This window comes from Sciurus carolinensis, chromosome 16 (assembly GCF_902686445.1).
Source record: "Sciurus carolinensis chromosome 16, mSciCar1.2, whole genome shotgun sequence".
In the NCBI taxonomy this organism is placed as follows: Eukaryota; Metazoa; Chordata; class Mammalia; order Rodentia; family Sciuridae; genus Sciurus; species Sciurus carolinensis.
Genome location: NC_062228.1, coordinates 46602612 through 46614023, shown reverse-complemented (window position 1 = coordinate 46614023; position 11412 = coordinate 46602612). Strand labels below are relative to the sequence as shown.

Genomic DNA, 11412 nt, shown 5'->3' with positions numbered 1-11412 from the left:
TAAAACCCACAATGGTTCAGGAATCTATGGCCTTATATAAAGAAATCCAAAATGTACAAAATACAGCTATAAAAGCAAGGAACAATTACTGCCATGCAAGATTTTAACTAAAAACTGCATAGAAATGCAATTTAAAATGACCTACTGACTTATGTAACACTCAAGATAAAAAGGTCAGCAGGAAGTCCTACCAACACAATGCTTAATAAGGATTTAGAAAAGGAAATACATTCTCTTTGCTGGTATAATGGTATAAATCAGATCTTCAAATCTTATGGGAAGGAGTCATCTTTCTCTGTCCTCTATCTCAAGAAATTGACTCTTATACAGTTGTTTTTATGAAGTCTTTTCTCTCAGTTACATCATAAACAGGGTAATTTTCACATACCTCTTTGCAAATCTGCTTCATTGTGACTTCCTCCAGGTTAGCATTGGCCAATAATTTCTTTACTGTTTTTTTCACTCTTCATTTGTAGGTGGTTTCTTCAATTTTTTAATTAAAAGCTCATCATTGGAACTATTCTCAGATTCACTTTCTTTTTTGGAACTATTTTGATTCTTCTTGGTGGTACTACTATCTGCCTTCTAAAGACTGCCCTATTTACAGACTTTTTATTTTTAGAAGTAGCTTTCTGTTTCACCTTTTCTTTTTTAGAGGTTTTTTTTGGTGGCTCCTCTTCATTTATTTTTTTTTTTATCTTCATCATCTGAAGACTTCTCCTTGTTTTTCTTTTCATCTTCCTCACTACTAGATTCATTCGATAGAATTTCAGGACATTTGGTTCGCTTTGCCTTCTTTGCCATTCCAGTACTATTTCATTCTTTTTTACTGCCTTTGCTAGAAGTTTTTTTAGATATTGGCAATGGTTTGCCAGAAGGCTTTGGATGCATTAGGAAATTCAGGATCCTCTTCACTAGCTCACTATTTACACCTGATCTCTCCAAATCAAGAACCTCACAGATGCTCTTTAACATGGCATTTCTAAATTTTTGCAGCATTTCTTCCTTCTTTTTATACTGAATACTCCCTTTTTCAAATGGAAAGCCACTGAACTGTCCCACATTCTTCTTTCAATGAGGACACAGTGCCTGCTGTGTTGTAAAGCAGTTTGTGTAGATTTCTAAGTTCATCTGTTTTTTTTTTTTTTTTTTTTTTCTTGCTCAGAAAGAAATGTATCCTTTCAATTTCACAAAGTTCCTGCCCCTTTCCTTGTGCGATTGTAAATAGTTCTCTCTGTAAGGAAGACAGTTGCACTGTCAACCTCTCTACTTTTTTCTTTTCCCTCTTGCCCACTACATGAGACTCTTTTCTTTCTCCTCCTCGTCCTCCTCGTCGTGTTGTCCTCCTCCTCCTCCTCCTCGCTCTCTGCTCTGGGGCTGGGCATCTCGGGCTCTGTCTCAGACGTGGGCTGGGCGTGGGCTCCGTCTCCGTCCGCAGTGGAAGCAGAAGTGGACAAGGTAGACCGCGGGTGGTGACTGCCGTGGGCCTGGCACGCAAGAGCACGAGGCGGCTGCGGGAGGCGGCGGGGCCAAAGCCAACCCGCAGGCTGCAGGCCGCTGCCTGGCGTGACGCTTGTACTGTGCGCAGCTCTTACATATCTTTCTAATGTGACTGTGTTTCATTTTAATTTTTGTGTTGCATTCCATTTAAAGTAATGGTGTTTATTTTATTTAACCATCCATTACTAATAGATAATTTGAATTATTTCCAGTGTGCACATAATGCCACAGTAATTAGTCTTTTGCATGGTAAGCATCCGTAGACATTCTTCCTACATACATGCCTAAGAACGACTCATTGTGCAACACCAGAAGAATATGTCCATCTCTACATGAAACACCAAAGATTTCAAAAGTGGTTGTAAAAATTCACATGCATATCCAAGTGCAGTTTTGTGTGCCTGTAATTCCAATGGCTTGGGAGGCCATGGCAGGATGGTCATGAGTTCAGTTAGCCTCAGCAAAAGGGAGGCAGTCTATAAAGAAAATACAGAAATAGGGTTATGGATGTGGCTCAGTGGCCAAGCGCCCCTGAGCTCAATCCCTGGTATAAAAAAAATTCACATGCATAGCAGGTTTTATGATTGCACATATTATATCTAGGTTCAAGTCTTTTATGTTCTTTTAGATATACAAGACAATAGAGTTCATTTTGACATATTATATACATGAAGTGTAACATTTTAATTAGGATCCAATTCTTGTGGTTGTACATGGTGTGGTGTTTTATTGGTTGTATATTTATGTATGAACATAGGAAAATTATGCCTGATTAATTATAAGGAATTCTCTATTCCTTCACCCTCCCTTTTCTTTATCCCCCTTTGGCTAATCCAATGAACTTTTATTCCCCCACCCCTTTTTGTGTGTTAGAATTCACATATCAGAGAGAATTTTGGCCTTTATATTTTGGGGTTGGTTTATCATGTAGCATGGTACTCTCCAGTTGCAAAATTTTTAGAGTGATTTCACTAATTCTTAAATTTTTAATTAATTTTTAAGAATTTTGATGGTGCTTTGGTTATGGACTTATATCCTATGTAGACTTAAACATACTAATAGGCCATCAAACAAAATTGTGTAATTATATGCCATTCTAAAATTTAAAACGTTCTCTTTTATTTGAAGGATCTACCTTGTAGTTACATGCTTTGTACTTAAAGTTTGCTAACTCATATTTGGCAAGTCATTGTCTATAGAAATGTTGGAAGGATGTTTGAATAAAGATTCATGTGTCTTCTATGTTTTACATACATCATTGCTCTAATACTAGGCATGGTTTAACTTTTGTCAACATTTAGGTCTCACTGACAAGTTGAGTACACTGTACACATACATTAACCTCTTCTATTTCACATGACATTTTCTCCAAAAAATAAATAATTTCTCCCCTTCCAACATAATATGAAATGCTATTTTTTAATTCTTTTTAATTTTCTTAAATTTTTACTTTTACAGACTGCATTTTGATTCATTGTTCATAAATGGGGTACAACTATTCGTTTCTGTGACTGTACACAATGTAGACACAAACCATTCACATATTCATATATATATATAATGATGTCTGTCTCATTTCAGGAAAATGGAAGGCGATTTTTGATGAGGTCCTGTTGATGGGATACAAAAGATAGACTCTAAAAAAATGACAGAGTAGGTGAAATTATAACTGGGTCTAAGCTACAACTTTTGTTTTAGATTGAGCAGAGATGCTAAGGTGGGTTTCATCAGATATGCTCTGATTCCAAATCATCTGCTTTACCTAGACATTGCTGTTATACTCTTCTCCTTGTAAGCATAAAAAAGTGTGTATATAGAAAGAGGAGTCACAAGAATGAACCATTTTCTTCAGGACCAAAGCAATGTCCTCTGAAGAATACACATGATTTGAATAAACATATGTATGTTTGAAACTCAAAGAAAATGATACAAATATGAATCTGTATTGGGAGTTTAAGGATTTATTTAAACAATTATTTCTGAATATCTTGTGCTAAGTTCTAAAATCAGATAATGCCCATCACTGTATAGAAAGCAAATTGCATGTATTGTCAATAAGCAAACTTTTATGATTACTTTTTTCACTGTTTAGAAGTTTGGATTAGACCTCCTCCATTTGGAATGGCCTACATATAATCCAGTAAAACTTCATTACTGAGAGTGAAAAAGTTTATGTGGTAGGAAACCATTTCCAATTTTTGTCAATTTTTGTTTTGCTGTCATAGAACCTGGAGGCCCACACACTACAGTTCCTTGTCTCCAGTAAAATTTTGCATAGCAGGAAGTACAAATTACCTGAGAAAAATCTAGAAGTCAATCAGGGACAATTCTATCAGTTAAAACAGTGGTTCACCTACTGTCATTTGTACCCCTCACTGTTTTTCTGACCCATCACACAAATACTTATTTTGTTTTGTACATTTACCTCTGACTTACTTGGTGCTTCCAACTAGACCCTACAGCAACACTCCTCAAACCCACCACTCTTGGTTAATATATGTGTTTATCTTCTCCTTATTTTTAAACTTCTATTATCTTTATCTCATATTCTGGAGATTCAAAAATTCAAATGAAAATGTTGATAAAATTTGGTTATTTAAATCAATAAAATTCATGTTCTCATGTCACTGTTACTTTTCAAAATGTTATTCAAACACAGCACCCATTATTTAAATGTTCAGGAATGTAAACTTCCTTTATGCAAGTTTCTGCCATGTATGTAACTCACAGAAGTGAAAAGTTTGTGTGAAAGAGTGAACTTGGTCTGTATAAGTTCAGAGCATACTGGGCAAATCGGGTGTCTGAATGGGTGTTTACAAATATGAATATGATAGTTATGTTTGAGTAGGAATGATGTTTTTGTTTTGTGTTTGTGTGTTTTTTGAGACGTATTTATTTTTATTGATTTTCTTTCTTGTGAATAAAACTTTAATGTTTTGGTGCATACAGTATGTGGGTTTTTAATTTTTATGTTCTTTAGAAGTTCAAAGTAATAAATTAAAATTTTCTTTTTGAGACTAAAGCAATTATGCTTTTTTAATCAAAGGGAACAAAGAATGTGAGAATGTAAAAATCAATGTCTAGATCCAAATTCTCAGTCAAAATATCCATTTATGTATAGTCCAAAATGCATTCATTTGTTTCATGTAACAAAGGCAGTAGTAATGAGCAGTCTATAATCATAAGGGAAATGGATGACATTTTAACATTTAGAGAATAAGAGGAACTAGACAAAATTTTATATGATTTATTACTCATTGTATAAAGTTAAGAAAGGGTTGGTAAATTTAGGTTCATCTACAAAGTAAAAATTTCTTTACTAAAAATAACAAAATTAAGCATAGAGAACTAATATGTTTTTGATAGATTTTTGGGAATTGAAAAAAGAAAGTAGGGGGTGTAGATTTGTCTAGGGAGAAAAAATGGAATCATATTACCTATGAAAATATAAGAATGTGGTGTGCTCTTGGACTGGGTCAGTCAAGATCAATCCTGAAGTTTCTACAACAGTGAGCCTGTTTAAAGATGCTATTGCTTTCATAAACTTCAGACAATTTAACATGAATTTGACTGGCTCATTCCTAAACAGCTTTTAATATATCCAGCTTAACTGAGAAAGTAAATTCAAGTAAGTATTGTGGTTCTTGTATGTTGTTTATATATATTTACTATTCTTAGGTAGAGAGTAACAGTCTATTCACTGGTGTGTTCAATGAACATGCATAGTTTATATTTGTGTGGATAAAAATCTATGTTCTTCTACTAATGGATAGCAATATTTCTTATGTCAATGCATGCTATGGATGACTATTTTCACAGTTTTATTTGTTAAATTTTCAGAAACTGCTAGATATTTTATTTCAACCTGGACATAGTATTAAGTTACATTTATCAAGCTTCCTTGTATTAAGCTGTGATCATGTTATTAGGCTCTCTATAAGTGAAAGGGAATGGAAATGATGTATGCCAATTCCAGATTGGGTTATACAAATTCCACACTTCTCTATGCTATTTTCTTTTCTTACTGTCTGGTGGAATGTTTATGTCCAAGGTTGCATGGAATGGGGTGATCATAATGATAAAATATCTACCACCTAAGTCCAAGAAAAATAAATTATACCATGGGGAACACATGTTCTTTCCATCTTCTTCTCTGTTATGAATTGTTACTTAAGAGATAAGGAGATTTCTCAGGATAGTTACTATCACCTAGACTTTTTCTACAAATGTATACGGTAATTTTTTAATAGGCAAATAATTGCACTTGAAACAAAATAAATAAAAACAATGATTATAAATGTATCTTTCCCTGGTCTACTTATGTGTTTGAGTTACATGTATCAACATGGATATGGTTAACTGTATATACTTGGCATATCTCAGCTCATACTCAGTAGCATCTTCAATATATTTGGTTTTGAAGTTCACACTTCAGGCATCTTCATTTGAGTATTGGTAAACAAGTGAGCCCAAATTATCATTGACTATATTGGATAATTTTTAGAAATTTTTGTTTGAACTATCAGTTTGCACTAAGAAATATGAGCCATAATTTGGAATGTTAGGGTTGGGTCCAATTTGTTCACTACCACCACTGAAAAATGGACCGAACCCATTAGCCTTTTGTTTATTGTGAATATATATATTTCTACCACTATTACGTATCTTAGGAAGAGTCAAATGTTATATCAATTTAGATAAGGTTAGGTGTGTTTGTGTATTCATGCCCTTTGTTTTTTTTTTGAATTACACATAAGATTTCCTACATTTATATATTATAGACTGAAAAATAAGCAGTTATTATACACAGGTTTATATTTCATGATGTATGTACATCCTTGTAGAATTTAACATTCTATTCTTTTTCTATTATTTCCTTCATTTCTCAGAGCCACTTTCATCTTCAAAAAATGAGAAAATCACTATTAGAAAACTTACAACAATATTTTACAAATTAAAAATGAAAAAGTTTATTGAAATGAAATTGACTGATACACAATGTCATTGTGCAGGTGGCCTAAGTACAAAGGTGGAGAGAAAACAGGGGGATCATCTGAATGTTTGCTTTACTCTCAATTTGTGTCCAAAGAAGACCTCAGGAAAAAGAAAAACATTTCTTTCTCCCTTTTTCCATCCTTTTTCCATCCAAGTCACTTGCTTTGATCTTTTTATCTCTCAATACTTCACTCATCTCCAACTAACTACAAGTCTCCCATCTTTCTTTGTAGAAGACTGTTCTAGTTATCCTAGGCTCATAGAAGAAGAAAACACATACCCTTTTATTTCTTCACAGGCTCATAGATGAAGAAGTTTTTCAGATAGTTCCTCTTTTGCCTTCTATTCATTGGGCTACTCAGTTCAGGATACCTTTTCTCAGAATCTCCAGTCTCCAAAACTTATGTGATGATGACTAAGAATAAAATATGTAAATAAAGAGAAAATATATAAACTGAACGTAGGCTATCTCTCCACTAAATAATGATCCTGAGCAGTGCTCAGTACATCTCGATTGTTCAGACATTAACTATCACTAAGGCCTCAGCAGTGCATTATAACCTATTGATGACATCACAGAGTTCAGGGATCCAGGTCATATTTAGAATACTGCAGAAATTCTAAAGCTCATCAAATGAGTAGATGCCCATTTTGCATTGGATGTTCTATCATTAACTTCAATATTCATTCACTGCACTTGGTACCCAAATCAGAGATTGGTATATTATATTCATATAGATTAAAGAAAGATAATCTTTCTATGTATCTATGGACACTTCATTACCAAATTTCCACAGTGGTGAAGACATGAGAGTATCAGAGGTGGTCAGGCTCAGAATCATGCTTGACTCAGGAAAATAATGCCTATGTATCATAAATACCATTTACAGTATGTAGAACTGGTTGAGATGAATGTTGGAATTTGGGTTGATTCTAAGAATATCTCATCCTGTGATGGACTGACAGATTTTGCTCCATGGAAACGTTACAGGTCAGGCTATATAGGTAATGACCAAAGAGACTCCATTTTGCTCTGAGACTCCATGTTATGTAGGAAATGTTTCTCCAATGGGAATGCCCCACCTCTGTCACCATTAATTTTTTTTAGCTTTCTCCCATGGGAACACCCCTCCTTTCTACCCATCATCAGTTACTTAGCATGACATGTTTAGCAATACAAAATTACAAAATAAAAATTCTTGTATAATAAAAAATTATTCTCTTTTTGATTCCTAATTTTCCTAAACAATGTACCATGTTAACAGTGATGTCAATAATGATTGTTTGGGTGTAAGTAAACATTCATTAGTTTTTACCTAGGTAGAGTTGTTTGACTCTTCCTCCTCTGTTGATTATTTCAGTTATCATGATTTTGGTTTTTAATTTTGAATCATAACAACAGACACTTATGTTTAATAGACTGGTTTATGGTATAAAAACACCTGCAACCCTATGGTTGAGGCTGTTCTCCCAATAGACATTCAGACCGTTGGCTTAATAAAGACTTTCAAATTTGTACTTCTCAGTGGTGATCAGTCTGTTCTTAATTTGCTCCCCATAAAAATTTATGCATACAACACCTCATCAATAGGCAAATGTTGTTCTTATTGTATTGGTTTCTTACTGAGTTCATAGAAAATTACCAAAAATTCATCATTTAAAATATGTGTATTATCTTGTTTTTTGAGTTCAAAAGCACAATATGGAACTTGAGACTTAAAGTCAAGGTGACAGCGGGTCTGCTCCTATCTGAATGCTCAACTTGAGCATATTCTATTTTCCCCCTACAGTTTTCCAGAGCTTCCTGCAATCACTACTTATTAGTCATGTTCTTAATATTTATTAAGTATCAGCCAAATACCTATTCCCATGGTCACATGTCCACTCAGATCACTGCCTTCTTAGTTGCATCTCATAAAATCCATTGTGATAAACTTGACTATGTATAACCAGATGACCTAGAACAATCTTCACATTTAAAATCCTTGACTTCTTCTCATCTGCATAGTCCCCTTTTCCATGAAAGATCAAATATTAGTGGATTCCTGCAATTAGGAGGTTAATATGTATTGGGGAGTGTTGCTGTCAGAGGACAGGGTTTGTTCTTTTACTGTTCTGTACCAAAATAAAATCACAAAGATTTATAAAGAATTCACCTTTTCTAAAATATAGTATTATAAGAGTAGAAACATGAAACATGGAATACTTTTAGAGTCATTGTGTAAACATATAAAATAAAACAAGACAAACAAAATAAATATCTTTTGAAAATTAAGCTTTAACAAAAGGAAGGAAATTGAATTTTAAAAAGAATTTTTTATGCTATAAATATCAGGCAAACAGATTTAATAAGGGATAACTCCAAGCCAGAATATCATATCAGTGTAAATAACAGAATGTTGAGAGTTTGTTGCTGTGTAAAATAGAGATATTAAACAAATTATATCAGACTAAATAACCAAATCAGGCAGAAAGAAATAAAAGAAAATAAAAGAAGCATAAAATTTAATATTTTGTAATTAAACATAGATATGGTAAGATGAAAACTTCAAAAATATAATTTTAAAATATTTTGTTTTGTACTGGGAATTGACCTCAGCTCTGCTTCACCACCAAGTAACATCCCCGCTCTTTCATATGTTTTATTTAGAGACATGTTTTCACTAACTTGCTTAAAGACTCACTGAGTTACTGAGGTTGACTTGAAATCATTATTCCTTGACTTAACCTCCCATTTGGCAGGGATTACAGGAGGCATGTGCCACCATGCCCACCAGTAATCATTGTTATTGAATGAGCTTTTCAAGGGACATTTGTACAAGCTTTTCAAAGTGTGTTTCTGGCTGCCACATTGTCAACAAATGTCTTGTGACAATTGGTTCTATCATGATGGTAAGGACAATGCAGACCCAGAAAATGGAGTCAGGTGATCATGTACTTTGACATAAGAAATGATCAATGAAGATGCAATTTTGTTCTTTATGTTGCTCTAGACAGCTCATATATCCATGAATTTATTGGGGAAGTGCTGTAATGTTTACATAGAAGTACCTTAGATTATGTTTTCAAATATAATTCAGTTTTTCATACAAAATTAATATTTTTAAAAAACTGAGGGAATCTCAAGCAAGTTTTACTTTAAAAAAGGAATTAAAATTACACTCAAAATTATAATTGAAATGCAGGAAATGAAGGGTAAAATGTATAAAATTGAAAATAATACATTAAGAAATCACTTATGACTCACATAATGTTGGGCAATTTTCTCTACATATTATTATCATAAAAAATGCCATCTTTATAAGTATTGCAGTCTCCTTTTGAAGACAACACAGCTGACTCACAAATAATACAATTCCTTAAATGCAATGAGGGATTTAAGCCCACAATTTTTTGATCAAATTCCAGGCATTTTGCTTTTGACTTTCTTTTTAGTGGGGTGTGTGGATGTGGGGCATATATTTTCTGGGCTGTATTATATTTTTCAAATATAATATGTGAAATAATTTGTATTGAGCAAGGTTGCCACATAATAAACAGCCACAATAAAAATGGAATTAAAAGTAGCAAATTATGCAACCCATGAAGATGATTTTTGTAGACAAATGTCTTAAATATTGACGATTACCAGTGCCAATATGGCTATCTGAAAATTTCACAGACATGCAGGCTTTCTGCATTTCCTAGTTGAATAGAAAATGCAAGATTACTATGTTTGATCTTGTGCACTTTCCTTTATATTGCTTAGGGGTTATCAACATTTACATAGTATTAATTTTTAATGTTTTCTGTTTTGTCTTTATTTCTAGGAGACTCAATGTTTAATGTGATTCTCCATTCAACAAATTTGTTCTATTTTGATTTCCTTTTCCTTCAAACTAAAGTACTATTTCTATGTTTTGTATTTTAACTCAGTGTTTAACTTTCTTTTTAATTCTGAATTAGAGAATTATAGCTATAAATAGTGGTAAGGTTAATCATTTTTTAAGGAAAGCATTAATTATTGCTTCTTTTTGTTATACATAACATTAAAATATATTTTAACAGATAAAACTTAGAATAAATTGCTCTAATTCAGTCTATCATACTTCTTTATCTCTCCCCTCCTCCATCTGTTTTACCCTATTGTAATTTTTATGATCTTTCTGTTACTGACCTGTATGTTTTACTTTAATTAGTGTCTTGTGGATATACAAGATATTGAGTTTCACCTTGTTATATTTATATATGTCCAAGGAAAGTTAAGTCATATTCTTTCCACTGTTTTTACCTTATCTCATCCCTTTTCTCTCACAATCCATCGCTTTAATTTGATCCACCAATCTTTCTCCTGTTTTCATAGAATGTTCTCCCACTGTTTTCTTACTCTCTCCCTTTTTACCACTTATTTTTAATAGGTTTTCTTATCTGAGAAAACATTTGACATTTGACTTTGGGTCTTGGTTATTTCACATAGAATAATCCTCCACCATAAGACCAACTTACTAACAAGTGCCATATTGTACATATATAACATAGTTTATTGATCCATTCATTTTTTGAAGGGCATCTAGCTTGATTCCATAGCTTGACTATTGTGAACTGTGTTATTATAAACACTGACTTGACTGCTGAAATTATTTTTCTGAAATTTTCTTCATTTATTTCTCTGAAGTAATTCTTGATGTATCACTGTCTGATTTTGTTGTCAGGATGATACTTCCTTCATAGAATAAAATTTGGATTTTGGTAGTGTTCCTTCCTTTTGTATTTTGCAGTGTAATTTGTGAAGAATTTGGATAAGGTTTTTCTTTCCATCTGTTAGGGATGTTTATTCAGTTCTGCACCTTTATTTGTTATAATAATATGGTAGCTTGTTCAACTATATTATATGATTTTGTTCTATCAATATTGTGTATAATCTAATAATACAATTTC

General features: G+C 33.0%; 1 pseudogene; it reads right to left on the bottom strand.

Annotated features, from left to right (window-relative positions):
• Positions 1 to 307: 307 nt before the first annotated feature.
• On the bottom strand, positions 308 to 7337 carry LOC124966089 (protein DEK-like; annotated as a pseudogene).
• Between the last annotated feature and the right edge of the window lie 4075 nt (positions 7338 to 11412).